The following is a 17,710-nucleotide window of genomic DNA, read 5'->3' as shown; positions in this document are numbered from 1 at the left end:
CGTCAGCTGGGTTTGTTTTTCCAGGTCTGTGTATTATTTCAAAATCTAGGACTTGTAATTTTAATGACCATCTGATAAGCCTGCCAGATGTATGTTTAACATTTTGTAACCACGAAATCGCTTTATTATCTGTATACACTTTGAAGTGGTTGTTGGCCAAATACTGTTCAAATTGTTTTATCCCTTCAATAACTGCCAAACATTCTAATTCATGAATTGTGTAGTTCTTTTCGGCGTTGTTTAAAGATCTTCCTCCATACGCAATGACTCTATCATGGTTGTTGTCATTCTTTTGACCTAAAATATAACCTATAGCTGTAGTAGATGCGTCCGTCGTTAGTGTAAACTCGCGCGACATATCTGGATAAGCCAGTATTGGTGGTGACATTAAAGCTTCTTTTAATGTTTGAAATGACGCTTCACATTCAGGACTCCATAAGAATTGTACATCTTTCCTTAAAAGTTTATTTAAGGGATCTGCTATTTTGCTGAAACCTTTTATAAATTTTCTGTAGAAGTTACACAATCCTAGAAAACTTCTTACATCTTTTACAACTTTTGGTGTTGGAAACGATTTTATGGCTTCAAGATTTTTCTCGTCTGGTCTTATTCCATTTTTATTTATTACATGACCTAAATATTTAGCTTTTGGTGTTGCAAACTTACATTTTGATGGTTTAAGTCTGAGGTTTGCAGATCTTAGTTTTTGGAATACTTGATTTAAATGTTTTAAATGATCTTCAAACGTCTTACTCATGACCAAAATGTCATCAATGTATATCAGTATTGTTTTCCAATTCATGTCTCTAAAAACGTGACTCATTAAGGCCTGGAAGCTTACACCGGCGTTACGAAGGCCGTACGCTAAACGTAAGAATTGGAAGTGCCCGTGGTGTGTGATGAACGCAGTCTTGTGTTTAGTTTCAGGGTCAAGAGGTAATTGCCAGTATGCACCTGCCATATCTAAACTAGAGAAATATTTAGCACCTGATGTACCTATCGTTTCAAAAACATCTTCTAAACGTGGAAGTGGCCAGTGCATTGGTTTTGTAACTTTGTTCAACTTCCGGTAATCAATCGCGAACCTGTATTCTCCATTTTTCTTTTTTACAAGTACTACTGGACTACTGTACTCACTCATGCTTTCTTCGATTATACCGTGTTGTAACATTTCGTCTACTTGTTTGACAATTTCATCTTTCAGCTTCGGTGACGTACGATAAAACGTTTGTTTCACAGGGATATCATTTATTGTGTCAATTCTATGCTGATACATATTTGCTGAACCTAATTCTGATAGATTGGTAGCAAAAACTTCACGATTACGTCCTAACAACATTTTCAACTGTTGTTTCTGGTCTTCACTCATGTCTGAATTGGCAAAGTTTATATTTAATTCATCTGCATTCCGCAATGCTTCTTGATCTGATAACGTAACACCTTTTTGTGCTGTGTCTCCTTTTGACATTTCATTTAAAGCACTGATGCTTGCCAGACTCACTGAACTCGCAACAGCTAATATTGTTCTTTTAGGAATGAAAATACTTTCATCGCTAGGGTTCATTATTCTGTAAGCAGATTTATTTTTATCAATGGAAACCAAACATTTTGCTCCGATAAGTTTTTTTCTTTGACTCGAGCTTTCGTACTGGTTCTAGTAAAGCTACTGAAACAGAGGAAGAATGTGATATTTTCACTGGTATTAAGCATTCACATCTTGGTGGAATAAATTCTGATTTAAAGTTACGCACTAAACCTAATACAAGTGGACTATACAAAGGTAAGAGCAAATTATAATCAGGCAATGCCATGCTATCAGACGATAAATCAATTTTTACATTGTGTTTTCTTAAGAAATCTGTGCCTAATATCAAACCTCTTGGCAATTGACTAAATACGTGGACTTTATGTTTTATGATCACATCTCCAAAACAAAGAGGTAACTCTACTTTTCCTAGAACTTTAATCACAGATCCATCAACAACTGAAACTTCTTTTAATGACGGTTTTTCGTATTCATTTCGATCCTTTTTTTCCTAATTTTGATAAAAGAGATTCTGATACACAAGATATGACGGCACCCGTGTCAACCAAAGCATTGACATGCTGTTTGTCGATTTGAATTGATATTAGGTTATTAGCTTGGTAATCGGAAATAATAGAAATTGGCACTTTTCTATCTTCAATCTTGTTATAAAACCTTTTTCTTTTTCTTAGTCGTTTGTTTACACGTGCAGAATGACAGACTTTTGCTATGTGTCCTATTTTACCACAACAATTACAATTAAAATTGCGAGCAAAACAATCAGGTCTAAGATGCGTGTACTCACCACATCCCTGACACATCGACCATTTTCTTATTGGATTTCGTTGTTGAGGATAGTTTTGACTTCCAGATGATGTTAATTTGTACTCTGAGCGTCGCAGATGCCTGCCACGTTGGTGCATACGTCTGGGACCTATGAATTTTCCTGGATACGCGAATGGGCTTGCTCTCGTAGGTAAAAAGTTTGTTTCATTTCTGGTTTCGCTTGGTTCGTGCAATATATGGATTGCAGACTGTACATTGGCGGTGTCCTTAATTGAACTCTGAAGAGTGTCTATTTTCTCTGTTATCATTTTTATGTCATTTCGTTGACCTCTTCTCGTCGGCTAACTGCGTTTTCTGCAATGCGCGCGTGGTGCATAAGAGAATCAAAGTCAGAGGGCTCCTTTTGCAATACAAATGGGCGGAGTTCGGGTAGTAACCCATTCATTACCACTGTAAAGGCTGTTTTCTCATCTAAACGCGCACGTTTGGCGTCGTGACGCATCGACTCGATGTACTTCTGTACTGGTTCTTCTGGAAGTTGATGACGCTTGAAAAATTCTGAGGCTTTCTCCCAAGTTTCTCCGGATTTCAGTTCATATCGCTGTCGGAACTCGCGGACAAGCGATTTCCAGTCTTTCTGTACTTCTACTTACCAGTTTAACACTGTTTGATTCAGTAAGAGAGGAAATAAGGCGGTGATTTGTTCATCTTCTAGTTTTTTATACTGCGTATAGTTTTCAAATTGATTTAACCACCTTTCTACATCTTCGTTTGTGTTACCAGTAAACTTTTCTGGCGCTAAAGTCAAATCTGACAACATCTTCATTTCTTTTCAGTTATTAATTGTTGCTTGGGTAATGACTTTTGGCGATTTTCAATACCCAGCATACTCAGTTTTCGCTGCACTGAGGCACTGACGATGTTTGCCCTTGGGTGGATGGCATGAACCCATCGGTGTCTATGCTCCTGCCGCCGTCATCACCATAACTGTATCACCGTTCCACTTGCCTCGGTAGAGCGGGGATCGATTTTTCCTCCACCACTTGTTATAGTGAGGAATGACGACAGCAGTATTTGGAGCTTTCGAACGTTTATTCACCGACTCCCTCTTCATACAACTTCACAAATATTTATAATCAATTTCTCCGTACTGATCACGCACTTACTTGTTTTCTTTTCCATTGTCTTTGCGTGATTACAAAATATTTTCCATTCGCATATTGCAAGTCACCGTGCAACATTTCCTTATTAGGTTATCCCTTAGATACTTGTTTCAATTAAAGATATCTAAAATATTATTTGGATTACTCATACTTGGACCTTATCCAAAACTCAGTTATCATGTGATAAATAGATGATCAAAATTAAAATATGTTATGAAATTAACCAATTACATTAACTGTTACTGACTTTGACCTTTTCCATCTTTTTCTGACACTAAAAACATGTTCTACATTTGTTGACTCTTGGAGAAACTTAACTTACACTCAATAACTCTTTGTCCCTTTTACTCATTTGATTCCGCTTTAATTATTATCTGTGATTAGTGAAAGTGTAAGTAATTTGCTTTACAACATAAGGAAGTGTCGGGCATTAAAAAGTTTTACTTAAGAGGTGAGTCGAAATAAACGATTTTTGCACCTAAAAATAATTTTGTTTAAGAGGTTTAAAAATCTATTTTCATATGCTTTTGATCGAATATAATATATGTATAAGGCATCAAACTGAAGCTCATTGTTTCAAGTTTAACAGAGACGTATTATCGTTTCTCATTCTATGTGCACCCGGGGCTAGTTTGCCCCCGTGGCTCGGGGCAAGTTGGACCCTCGTATTACCCTCAAATCTTTACGACAGAGCTAGAGACCATTGTTGAAACAAACTTAATGGTTTAAAACTGAAGTTGTTACTTTCTTTTAAAATGAAAATTTATTTTTCGTTTTCATTCATTAAAAGCCTGCTTTATACCATTATTAATTTATTCTTAATTAAAACAAAACAAATTTTATTCATAGATATTTTGGTTCTTGCAACACTTACCCCCCCCCCCCCCCCCCCCTACAACGTGACGTACGGAAACCTCAATAAATCTGCCTCGTTTGAACTATTTATTCATCAAAGACTCTCAAAAATCAATTTAATAAATTTAAAAATGTATAAAATGTATTTCAAGGCATTTATATGTGATACTTCATTATCGTATAGGGAGCCAACTTGTCCCGACCCTGGGGCCAACTTGCCCCGTGGCGGGGCAAGTTGGCCCCCCTGACGTCAACTGCGTTTTTTGTCAAATTGTGAGCCATCTGGCATTATGTTTGAAAAATATTGACGTTGGATACGTAGCTTAGTTCATGGGGCTTACTTTTAAACCGGTTTTGTTACTGTCACTCATTCCTAGTTGGCACTACAAGGCCAAAAGTGTCTAATTGGGCCAACTAGCCCCGGTCTCCCCTATTTCACAGTTGACGTATTAACAATCACTCGAGGATCTAAGACTCTGTGTTGAAAGAGGAAGAGTGACATAGGATAAAATGTGTCTCTTTTCGCTCGGCTAATGTAAAACAGTGTAGTATGACACAAATAAAAAACACACTGTGTCTAGCGCTATGGTATTATACATGTACATTGCAAGTAATACTTCTTATTACAGATTTATGAACAACTTCATTCTACATTTGTCTTCTGTTTTTTCTGATCGGTAGATGAGGAACCAAAGTGCCAAGAGACATGCATTAAAACACTTTAACGATATTCTTTATTGAGAAAATGGTTAAAAACCGTTGATTTAATGGCATACTTCATGTACATATTTACAGCTGCCACGAGCTTGTCACATCATAGCACATTTCCATGAAATCTGTGGTTGTCGTCACAGCCATGTTGAGACAGGACAGAAGCCAAAATATACCGCGTGTAAAAATTGTTTTTAGTAGATGTCAAATTTAGTAGAGTAACTTACTTTACAATTACTTATAATATCATTTTACTTTGATCAGAATAGCTAGAAGTGCAAATGTGCGTGGAAGAGGGGTGGGATTGGGAAAATGTGTATTTCAGAAGTTATAGGTATAAAGGGAGGGGCACGTGGCCCCCTCCCTCTTAGATCCACTGAATAAGTGACCAAATCATAAAAAAATCCCTCTTACAAGTAATACTACGTTTGAAAGATTCATGAAAAACTTAATATTACAATTTCAACAATCCGTATCAGTAGATGAGGAAAACCGTTTAACAAGATATTTTAGGTAAATGGTTAAAAATCGGTTATTATGGCCTACTATATGCGGCTTGTCACATCTAGCACATTTCCATCAATTTTGTGGAAGACGTCACAACCATGTTGAGACAAGACAAACGTCAGAATATTACCGCGTATAAAAAGTAGTTTTTACATATGGACCGGGGCCCCTATGTCAAAATATCATTTCTCGGGGAAATAAAATACATGCATGGCTTTAAATTCTTATATAAGATAAAATTGTGTAAAAAGTGTTGTACTGGCATGTCAAATAATCATGTAATTTATGATATGTGTTGAAGACGTGTATTGACCGCTTGAAATGAGTGGAGGATTGGAGAGTTGTAATAAACCAGTGCCGATTTAGTCCCTTCGGTTTCTGTCCTCGCCACTTCACCTAACCCCAGCAGCTGAAGTCGCAAAAGCAACGGCACTGTGAGGGCGTTTTGAACTACATGCATTTTATCCACGCTTTACTGCAGTAAAATAAACCAACAAAATAGTTACAAGAGCGAAGTAGCGGTTTGTTTGTTAAGTAAGATAGTAATATTTTTGTTAAAAGTTATATTTTTCTTTCCCATCCACTTATCTTATTAACAAAGGTCCTAACATTTAGTCCCGCAAAAATTAAACCACTTACCTCAACCACAACACGAATGTCGCCTTTAATGAAGATGAATTAGTATCGTTTATTTATTTATTTATTTATTTATTTATTTATTTATTAATTTTTTTAAAATTTATTTGCAGAAAGTCTTTGACGATAAAAGAACCTGTCAATATTCCACTCAGCGTTGTCAATATTCCACTGCGCGTTTTGGAAAAAAACATGGAGTTTATGCTCCACCAAATACCGGACGGTCATAGGTTCTTCATTACCAACCATGGCTTGATCCGAGAAAAAACTCCTGAAATGTACAGAAGAGGTCAGCAGAACACGGGGGATAACACAAACACAATGAATGTGTGGACTGGGAAGCATGTTAGCAATCATCCAGGGATTTTTAACGGCCAACCACACCCAAACCCAGGGTTAGTTACCGCTCAAATGGGCCAACCTGTATATACTGTAAATAGCGTTCCAATTTTTAGGCCCAGAGTTCCTTCACCGCAGCTTTCAAGTACTCCAAGATAGGATCTAGTGGAGGGGAATGTAACTAGGAAAGAAAATGCTTCAACTTTAAAATTGTCTGTAACCATCTATACTCTTGACAGGCACAACCCTGTGGTTGAAATCTTTGTTGCTTATCTGTGGTTGCTTAAGATCAAACCGAGTATCACTGGTTTGAGAGATGGCATATTGATGTTCATAGTGTACATATATGTAACACATGAAGGTTCAACTTCTCGAAAGTATTATAATTGCGATCTTTATTGTGAGTTAGGAGGAAGTGTTTTGAATCATTCTCAACTGATCACAACTGACATAGTCGGCAGTATGCCTAGTAGACATGTTAACTCGATTTATTCTAATAGTCAAATTTCTACTAGTATAGCAAAATGCAAAACGGAGCCAAATTACGTTATATCCTTATTTTCATTTTCTTCTTTATCTCCAACACCCGTAACTTGCTGCTGGTTACCTCTGGTGACTATTATACTTCTACTGCTCTTAATTTCAGGGGAAGTCTACCCAAGCCCCGGTGACTCTCAGTCTTGGAAAGTGGAAACAATTTTAGTGTCTGCTACTTTTAATAACAGTACAAATTATCTCAAAATATACAATCGAAATAATGTGCTAAACAATAGATTGGCCAAAAGTATGTCTTTTCTTACCGGTACCTTTTTTCCATCCTCTCTGTTTATCTTACCAATAACTCCTGGTCTGCCCTATAAAACTAATTTATGTCTATTGCTCCTAATTTCAGGTGATATCCACCCAAATCCAGGCCCACATAAACGTCTGCAAAATCGGGTTGAGGAAGTCAATTTTTTGTTTTCAAACATCAGAAGCATCAGTGCGGAAAATGGTACAAGATTTGAGGCCTTAATGATCCGAGCCAAACTCCTAAAAGCGTCAATCATCGGCTTATAAGAGGTGGGAAAGTTATCTTCTTATCAGTTAAACACTGTCTACAACATCGAGGGTTACCATTCTCCCATCTACTACAACATTGGCCAAGGCTTATTAGGCTTCGTTCACATGCAATGTCTATTTTCTAAATTCTATTTTCTATTTGCGGTATGTCTTATGATCACGGTCTGTGCACTGAATATCCCGCCGCGTAATTATTGGCAGCGCGAGCCAGTTACTATAAGTTACTATAAGTAACTGGCTCGCGCTGCCAGTAATTACGCGGCGGGATATTCAGTGCACAGACCGTGATCATAAGATAGCGCGAATAGAAAATAGAATTTAGAAAATAGACCTTGCATGTGAACGAAGCCTTAATCTTTGTCAGCTCGAAAATAGTTTACAAAGAATGTCCTGAGTTAAAGAGTGACGATCTCAACTGCATTTGGATTGAATTTCAGTTACAGTTTAAGCGGTTTTTATATGGCATCTTCTATAGGTCGCCTAGTCAAACATCAACCGAAAGAGACAAGTTTGTGAACTTATGTAAAATGAGTCTCGAAAAAGCATGCCAACTAAATTCAAACGGTATTTTTATTAATGGAGACTTTAATGCTCACTCTCTTAGTTGGTTCAGAAAAGGTAAGGAAGACCTCACGGGTAAGCTTTTGAGCAGTTTGTTTCTAGAAAAAGGATTCGATCAACTGATCCACGAGCCTACCAGGATACAAGGAAAATCCGCTTCTTGTATCGATTTGACTCTGACAAACAGACCCGACTTAATTAACAGTGCCTTCGTTGACCCGCCCATTGGCCAAACGGATCATAGTACCCTCGTTACTGAACTTTGTATTACTCAACCCAAACACGATCCTGTATATAGAACAATATGGAAGTACGATCAGGCTAATTTGGTGGCTTTAGACAAAGACATAAGCGAATATGACTGGGAAACTTTATTTTTTAAAAATAATTATGATATGAACGTAAAAACTGAAGTTTTTACTGATTCTTTACTCTCTTTTTACAAACGCCATATACCCCATAAAAGGAGGCTGATCAGGTCAAATGACAAGCCATGGTTTAATGACCAAATCAAGCATGAGTTAAGAGCTTGTCCACGAGAGAACCAGCCCAGGGTGGCAAGGTGGGGGTCAGCGGATTTCAACCAAATTTGTTGTATGGAGGCATATTAGGAAGTTATTCATGAGTTAGGAAGGAATCCCAAAAATATCCTTTCTTCAGAGAATTATAGCCTATTATAAGTCATGGCTTATGTAGCCTCTTTGAGACTCCATTTTTACCTTGGAAAAATAATGATATATTTTGTGTAAATTAAACAAAAATGGAGAAAACTAAAAAATATTAGACCTTACAATCATTGAAAACAATCATTTGGCTTGCCACAGATATATGTAGAATTCAGATAAGACCCTGCTTGGGCGAGCCACACCCATTTATAACACCCCTCCCCCCAAAGTCCAATTTTGATACTACCATCTTTAATTGCATATATCTCCATCTTCACAGGGTTTACAGCTATAAAACTGCATGAATATTTTAGGCAGATATGGGTCATTCCAAATCAAGTTTCAAAAGTTACTGCTGTATTAAAACAGGTACTGAAAAATACCTCCAAAGTTGGCCATTTTTAAGGCAAAAAATCGTGGTGGATTCATTCAAGTCTATGTAGACGATAGGTTTGATTAATTTATTAAACCATTTTGCTCTACAATGATGTTACTAAATTAATAGGGCTGGTGAACATGGAAAGTGGGTGTGTACTAATGAATATCAGGTCAGTAGGTCAAGGTCACTGGGCTTCATATTTGTAAATTGCCATATATGGACTTCTTAATTTATATGGACAAAAAATTTAGAGGAAATAAATCATAGATTCTGTTACTTTGGATAGGCACTGGCAATTAACTTGAGAGTTTACAAGATAATTTTAATATATATTTTTTTTTTAATATCATCAATTTGGTGAATACAAATTAAAATCTTAGTTTAGTAGCAATTTCTTTTTGGTGCAATATTTATCATATAGAGATCAGGATATGCCATAGTATTTATGATAGCAAAGCCAGAACAAATCTTTTTCAATTATCAAGAGTTTTTTTTAAATCATCCACACCACTTTTTGGTGACTATTTATGAGCATACAGTAACTAAAAAATTATTCAATTTAGTTTATTGTTGTCTCAGATGAATAATTACAAATAATAAAAAAAATCACAAAATTATAATATAGCAATACATGCAAAGCAGTGCAACATTAGTTGTGATCATTACAAACTATATCATAATGTAGCAAAACAAGATAATTTTCTATTCAAAAAGCAAAACTAACACAACAAAATATATCCTGGTGTTATGAAACATCTTTGCAGTTTTGTATCAAACATTACAGCTCATAACATCAAAGTTTTTAATACATTCAAAAATAACTGCCGATTTTTTCTTCCTGAAGAGTCTGTAACCCTCCTTACTGACATTTCAATCTCATCTTCATGCTCACAAATGCTAGGTTCTGCTGGCCTGTTTCTTGTGCCCTTCTAAACTCCTTCAGTAAAAACTCCTTTACTTTATTTGAATATAGTTTCAAAGGTTTAGATGACTTTAAAGCTCATCCATTGTGTAACTCAGTGAGATATTCAAGAGGGTGGAGTTCTCTCACAGCTGATGTGCTTTAAGTTTTTCTTTAGTCAGATTGTTGGCCCACTAGACTTTAATTTGATCAAAAGCTTTTTTTTTTTTTGGCACATTTCATAACTGTGGTCTAAAAAAGGACCTTACAAATACTCTTCAGTCTTAGTAGCAAAAGATTTCAGAGAAAACTTCTCTGGACAAGAAAAAATTTCCCTGTTTGTGATCTTGCTTGGTATAGTCCCAGTTGGCATATTTGCCTCAGAAAAACCCAAATTAACTTTAACATCAGTATCACTCATGTTAAAACTGCTCAAGGAAGGAAGACACCTTTTCTCATGTTGTAGGAATCAAGAAAGCTAAATTGTTGTAATTGGACACTCCAGTCCACGCAGGTTTGGAAGATGTCTGTCTAGCTGGATGTAGAAAATGGCTCCAACTGCAGAAACTAGGGCCTCATGCATCTCCTCAGCATTTGTTATATTGTGGCTTTCATTTACATACATGCCTTTCTACAACAGCCATCATTTCCACACTAGTTTCAGTTTCTGCAAGACTTTGGACTCTTTTGCTGACCATAAGATCACTGTGTGTCAAATGACACTTCTCAAATATGCCTGAAATATAAATATAGCTTACTATAGACACATGAAAACACTTATCTGAAAGTTAATTGATACATTGATGAAAAATAAATTATTATCCCATTTGTCCATGTTTTATAAGTAAGGCATGGTTTCGAATATTAATTATGATGAGCCTAGCAATTTTGCCAAGACCAGCCCTAGCTTCAATCTAATTCCAATTGTTACCCTTAAATTTATTTTACCCAAGTACCATTAAACCTACATAAATACCCACACAAATATAGCTTAAAAGATAAAATTATCACAGGTCCTTAGGCTGCAATTTCATTATTTGAAAGGGGGCATTTTTCTTTTTAAAAAAATGGAGCGTTTACCATTAAAAAATTACACCTAGATCATTTTTCTGAGTGAACTTTTTTTCTGGATTTTAGCCTGTATTAAAATACAAACAAACCCGTTTCTTACCTGAACCAAGTGGCATCAGTATATTCAAATGGCTTTTTGTCTACACTGACATCTGCAGTTAATCCCATGACATATTTCGTTATAGGCTCGTTTTCCCCTGTGTGGATGGTTTCCAGCACAAACCAAGCCCATATCCCAGTGCTGGTCACATGGTGTAACCCATTTATTCTCCCAAAGATACTTGAAAAAGTCCAATTGCTGTCATCGGATACAAAAGAATTCACACCTGACAAGAATCAGTGTGCTTTCGTAACTCACGCTGTTTTGCTTCACGTAAACGCGACGAAGATGACTGTTAATATCTCTGTTGCAATTTTTCAATACACTACATGTTTTTTATATCTGTAGACAGAGTATAAACCACATGATATACGACTTCGTTGAGGAAGATTTGTAAACAAACAGTCTGCGATTTCCGCCATGTTGGATAATGACGTTGTGTTGTTCTGACGTTAGTACATTAGTTTCACATGGTTTTAAAATGTGTTAGATGCTTGTTTTAACCAGAAAAAAATTAGAATAGGTAAAATGAAAATAAAAAGTTCAACTAACAGTGTTTTAAACCATTCGTTGACTTGAAAGAGATGGCTGAAGTTCAGTGCACCGATATACGTGTTCGGATATATTTACGAAAAATGAAGAAATATTAGGTCATGTTCTATCTGTTACAACGGACAAGTTGTAGAACAGCAGTAAGTTTTGATTTCATGTATAAATAGATTAATGAGTTATCTGTTAGTCCTGAACACGCTTTACCCCAAAGACCTGTGAAGATGAAGATATTGTCAAAAATAGAAGGGGGGTGTTCAAAGCATGTGGTTTGTAGGCCTGAGAAAAACGCTTGGTTTGTTACCATGGAAACAAAGAGAGTGGAAAAAGTGTATATCATTTTAATCCCCTATCTTTAGGTTAAAATATATCACCAAACTAAATCATTTGGTGACACCTGTATAAACTTTAAGGCCAATCAATATAACCCTGTTTTTCAGAAGAATTTTTGGTTGATAAACCCCCCAAATTGTCACTGGCCATAGGCCCTATCTCTGTAAGTAGGGATTTTTTTCAGGAAATATTGCAGCCTCAGATATTGTTCATATAAAGGTTCAAACACACCAAATATGATGTAAATCCGTTCACCCCCACCTTGCCGCATTTTCTACATTTGGTTTGGTTTTCTCGTGGACACACACTTAAATAAGAAAAAGAAACTATATAAAAAAATGAGGATTAAACCTTCAGAAAGGAATGAAAATAATTACAAAAATCAGGCGATAAAAGTTAAAGAATTAATAATTAAAACAAAAGAATCATTCCTTAATTCTAAAATAGAGAGCCTCGACAATAAAGGTGATGATAGTAAATCATACTGGACCGTAATGAAAAATATTCTTGGGAAACAGCGATCGTCTTCTATTCCTATTCTCAATAACCCGAGAAATGGATCTGTCGCTTCTACTGATCAAGAAAAGGCTGATGAATTTTTGTCCTATTTCTCATCAATGTACCACTCGGACTCTGTAGCAAATGTTGGCGAAATTCTCTTTCCTGTAAGAACTGATGCTTCCCTATCTCAGATACAATCCACTATTAATGAAATTAAATCGATAATTGATGATTTAGACCCATCTAAAGCTAACGGCCCTGACCTGATTACCGTCAAGATGATAAAACTTACCAAAAACTCCGTGGTGAAGCCCCTAAATATTCTGTTTAACTCAATTATACAGTCTAATACCTTCCCCAACATCTGGAAAATTGCCGAAATTTGCCCAATCTTTAAAAAAGATGATAAAAAATCTATTTTAAACTATAGACCAATTTCTTTACTTAGTATTATATCTAAGATTTTAGAGCGAATAATATATAATAGAGTGATTAACTTTATTCTGAACAACAAGCTCCTATACCCTAAACAATCCGGCTTTTTGAAGGGTCATAGCACAGAGCACCAGCTCTTGGCGATTCATAATTTAATTACGAGTAATTCTATTAATGGTTATGACACCAGAGGAGTCTTTCTCGATATAGAGGCTGCATTCGACAGAGTTCCCCATTCACTCCTTCTCCTTAAACTCAAGTCTTACGGTCTAACCGGCAAACTTCATGCACTATTGTCATCGTACTTGACCAATAGAAGAGTTAAAGTACGTGTTGGTGGGAAATCGTCTAATTTATCTAAGGGAGGTTACATAAATACAAGTGTACCCCAAGGTAGCATACTTGGCCCGTTACTTTTTCTCATATATATAAATGACCTCCCTGACGGACTCTCTACTGATTGTTTCATCTATGCGGATGATACTTCCCTCTTTATGCCCTCGCGTCGGGGAGATGTTGATTCACATGCTATATTACAAGGTGACCTACGTACCATTGAAAATTGGTCCAATTAACCCATTACAGTGACGTCATATTTGCTCCGTAACACTCGTCCAGCGGCCATTCTGGAGGGAAAGAACGACGGGGAATAGTAGCGTAAATATAGGTGAACCAAATAAAATGAAATAATCTTCATATCGTGATCAAGTACACCAAAAGGAAAATAGTATATATATATATATATGTGAAAACTTCAGCTGATCAGCGTGATCGACCCATATAAACTCAAGACAGTCCAAAGACTTGAAATCCTGACCTACCCCTGTATCCCAACATCGTGGAATGTTGTCAGAAGCTACTGTAGTTCAGTTATCTTGTACTTCATTTTTCTTGTTCATTGGGTAATAACAGTTATAGTTTTAGAGAGTTTACTGTGTAATCATAAATTCAACCTTTCATAGAAGCAACTTTTTACATAAAGGATAGATATAAGGAGAAATTTGAGCTGACTATCGGGATCAACCCTTACGGACTCAAAGAAGACAGTATGCAGGGTTGTGACAAGAAATATTGCTGTCAGATATGATTTAACTATACATCATGAAGCTGTCAGAAATTATTTCAGCATTCTTGTGCCTCATTTTGGTTCATTAGGAAGTATTTGTAACATGACTGTTGTTTGAGAGTTCAACATTTTACCATGAATTCAACCATTCACAGTAGCAACATTGTTAGCATTTTATTATTAGTCCAGACCTTCACAGAAGCAATGTAATTTTCAAACTTATGACATTCAATGTAACATAACAACAAGTCAGTTCATGAATTGATCTTTATTTGATTGAAAATATAGGAAAATGCACATTTTGTATGGATAAAAGTAAACATAAAATGCAAAACATTGTTGCATAATTCAATGACAAATTATCAGGGTCCCTTTCCTTTTGGTTGATAACACTGACATGAAAATTATTTCCATACTTTTAATGATGCAATGCAACATGTACATGAGCATATTAAGTCGAATCAAGCCACCATAATTTGAGGAACCTGTTTAGTATATTTTTAATCTATGTCTAGAGAAATGCTTGATTGAAGACTCACAATTGATATGTGCTGTGTGGGTATGTAAGGCCTTAGATGGTGTTACTAAGCAGTTTGTAATTTTGTAATGGAAACTCAATTTTAAACCGGCAAAGTGCCGCGAAATTATATTCGGCAAAGAAAATGATAATAGTACATACCCTGAATTGTATATAAACAATACCATGATACCTAGGACAAAGAGCCACAAACACCTGGGACTAGTACTTGATTCAAAACTAAATTTTAATGATCATACTGATCATGTTTGCGAAAAGGTTCAACGGGCCGTAAATGCACTAAAACCTCTATACTGCAAAGTTAGGTCCAATCATTTAAATGTTATATATAATGCCTTTATCCAATCACAATTTGATTACTGTGACATCTTCTATCATAACTCACTCCAGAAGAAATTATCGAAACTATCGTCTCTTCAATACCAAGCCGGCAAAATAGTACTGGGAGCCTTACCTAGCTCTTGTACCTCCAAAATATTTGAACAACTAAATTGGATTTCTCTATTTGATAGAAGAAAAATGCATGCTCAAAAAATTATGTTTTCAGTCATGGCGAATTTGGTCCCCTCCTATGTTTCTGATATATTCCGCCCATTCAGAAACCCTTTTCCAATCATAACCCGAGAAAATAACAAAAGAGACTTTAAACTTCCTCCTAAATACCCCCGTACCTCAGTTAACTATCTTCTGATGTCTTCATGGGATCAACTCTCCTCCTCCACTAAATCTTTACCTTCAATCTCATCTTTCAAGAACTCGATAAAAAAAACACCTCACTGCTGGGTCGCTTTCAACAACAACACTTAACTTGAACAGAAATCATGAAAAAATTCTTAACAGAGCGAGGGTCGGGTGTTTATTTAGAGCAGAATTGTTTAGGCATAACTGGACTACTATTGATACACCACACTGCACCTGTGGTGCCCTTGAAACCCCTCTTCACTTTTTCTTCAGATGCCCTTTACTCAATTCAAGGTACCCTCCCCTTTACCAAAAAATAAATGAAACTCTACATGCAAGCAAGACCTCTTTCAAAACACAAAAAGAAAAGCTGTCGTTATTTCTCTACTGTCATAAATCCTTATCACCCACCCAAAATGAAATTATCTTCGACACTGTTGCAAATTTTCTTCTCGTAAACTTCGTTATCACTTAATAGGTACTATCTCTTTTCCTCTTCTTTCTTTCTGTACTTAACTTGTGCTCCTGATATATATGAAGTTTTACATTTACTCTGTTGTATATATGTATATACCTATCCATTTGTTTTATTTATTTACTTATTTACTTTAATTTTGTGGAGAGCATATAATGCTTCCAGCGCCTTGCCTCCACTTCATTCTTTTGAATAAACGTTGTTTAAAAAAAATAATGCAGAAAAAACATTTATTCTTCCTTCTTCCACGCACAAACTGGGGCACAAAGTTGAACTAATTTTGAAATGACCCAGCGCTACCTCCAGAATAACGTCAAATGTCATATTTCTTTACTTGAATCTGTTTTTAAATTAGTTTCTTTTGCTAAAATCTTCTTTTTTACAAAATAGTTTGTAATCTAGAGTGTCGTATTAGACACGCCGAAGGGTTCAAAAAGAGAACTAGTTTTGGAAACATGTTCCACATATTCTCTTGGAATATTTTGCAATTTAATTACTAACTTCAGATTTTAGCGCTCTCTTTTGGCGTACTCACTGTTTCACAGCGAAAGTATTCACAGTGCGCGATGATTGACGTTTGTTTATATAATCTGCCAATCAAACTGTTATAACTTGAAGCAACTATAAAAACTAACTGAATTTGATTGGCACCTTGTCAATCAAAGGGTGTAGGAAGCTTGAACTAAACGTGTTCGACGACTATAGTGATCCACTGTGTAATGATTGTGATTGACGTTTGTTTATATCACCTGCCATCAAGTTGTTATTACTTGACAGCAGCTATCAAAACTAATGAATTTGATTGGCATCTTGTCAATCAAAGGACATAGGGGTTTTTACATGTTCGGAGAGAAGAGTGTAATAATTGTGTTTGACCTTTATTAAAAAAAAAACAAAAAAAACTGTCATTCATAGTCGTGTGCGCTTCACAGCTTCCATCAAAGCTGAATTAGCCTGTTTGAATTTGATTCATACCTGTCTATAACAATACATGTCGTAACATTCTGGAGGTAGGGGGCATTTTCTTTTCTTTTCTTTTTGCAGCGTTAAAAAACGCCAGGTTCTTTATTTCAACCGAGAGACTGAAATTTAACAACGTGAAAGAATCCCGGGTTCTTTCACAGGCGTTTTTAAATGTACTAAAATCAGTTGTCATTCTTTTTCTGGATATGATGTAAAATGACTATACATGAATTAACGTTGTTGACGATGTTTGTTGCTCCATAATCCTTTCTTTGGTGCTCGTACGAAATCTGAACTTCGTATACGAACTGAACATAATACTTTTTTTAGGATCATTTTAAAAAAACGGATGGTATAAAAAGTAAAACCTTGTCATTTTTTTCATGAACTACGGAGAGAAAAGGCCGAGATAATGATGTTAGTGACCAGGTAAAATTAAAAACTACCGGTTTTGTTCGTTCCTTATAAAGGGCCGAGACAATAAGTAGCCCGTCTTTGTACAGACTTGACATTTAATATGGAATATTTCAGTTTCGAAGGTATACCTAGGCAAAAATGCGTTCTTTTTTAAAAAAACTCCGATCTCATATAAGATTTGTGAATGGAGAAGTGTGCAGTCAGGCGTGTCGCTACCAAGTAACTGACTTTCATGTCCGTTGCGCTGCTACATTATGTAATATGCAGTGATTTAATTGGGTAGTGTTCCTTTGGGCTGGTCAAAGCTTGGCTTAGGCAAAGCTTGGTTCTGTCAAAAAAGTATCCATATGTCGGCAACTACTGCATAGAAGAAATTGAAATTTTGCATGCAAGCGGTCAGTTTTGCAGTGCGTAAGATGGGTCAAGTAGTGCATTTAAAATTTATTAATCTATGGCAGAATGGCGCGAAAAAGACAGACATTACCAGACAG

The 17,710-nt window shown here is 36.0% G+C and overlaps 1 long non-coding RNA gene across 1 annotated transcript; it reads right to left on the bottom strand.

Moving 5' to 3' along the window:
* Positions 1-9,739: 9,739 nt before the first annotated feature.
* LOC147763548 (uncharacterized) lies at positions 9,740-12,285 on the bottom strand. The gene is made up of 2 exons (XR_015333028.1): positions 11,262-12,285; positions 9,740-10,826 (listed from the first exon to the last, which is right to left on the bottom strand). It is a non-coding gene; the product is annotated as an uncharacterized LOC147763548 (long non-coding RNA).
* Between the last annotated feature and the right edge of the window lie 5,425 nt (positions 12,286-17,710).

The sequence above is a fragment of the Lingula anatina genome, chromosome 2, assembly GCF_051362555.1.
Source record: "Lingula anatina isolate TDL-2025a chromosome 2, LinAna3.0, whole genome shotgun sequence".
NCBI classification, from domain to species: domain Eukaryota; kingdom Metazoa; phylum Brachiopoda; class Lingulata; order Lingulida; family Lingulidae; genus Lingula; species Lingula anatina.
Note: the sequence above shows the minus strand (reverse complement) of the source record. Positions and strands in the feature narration are given on the sequence as shown.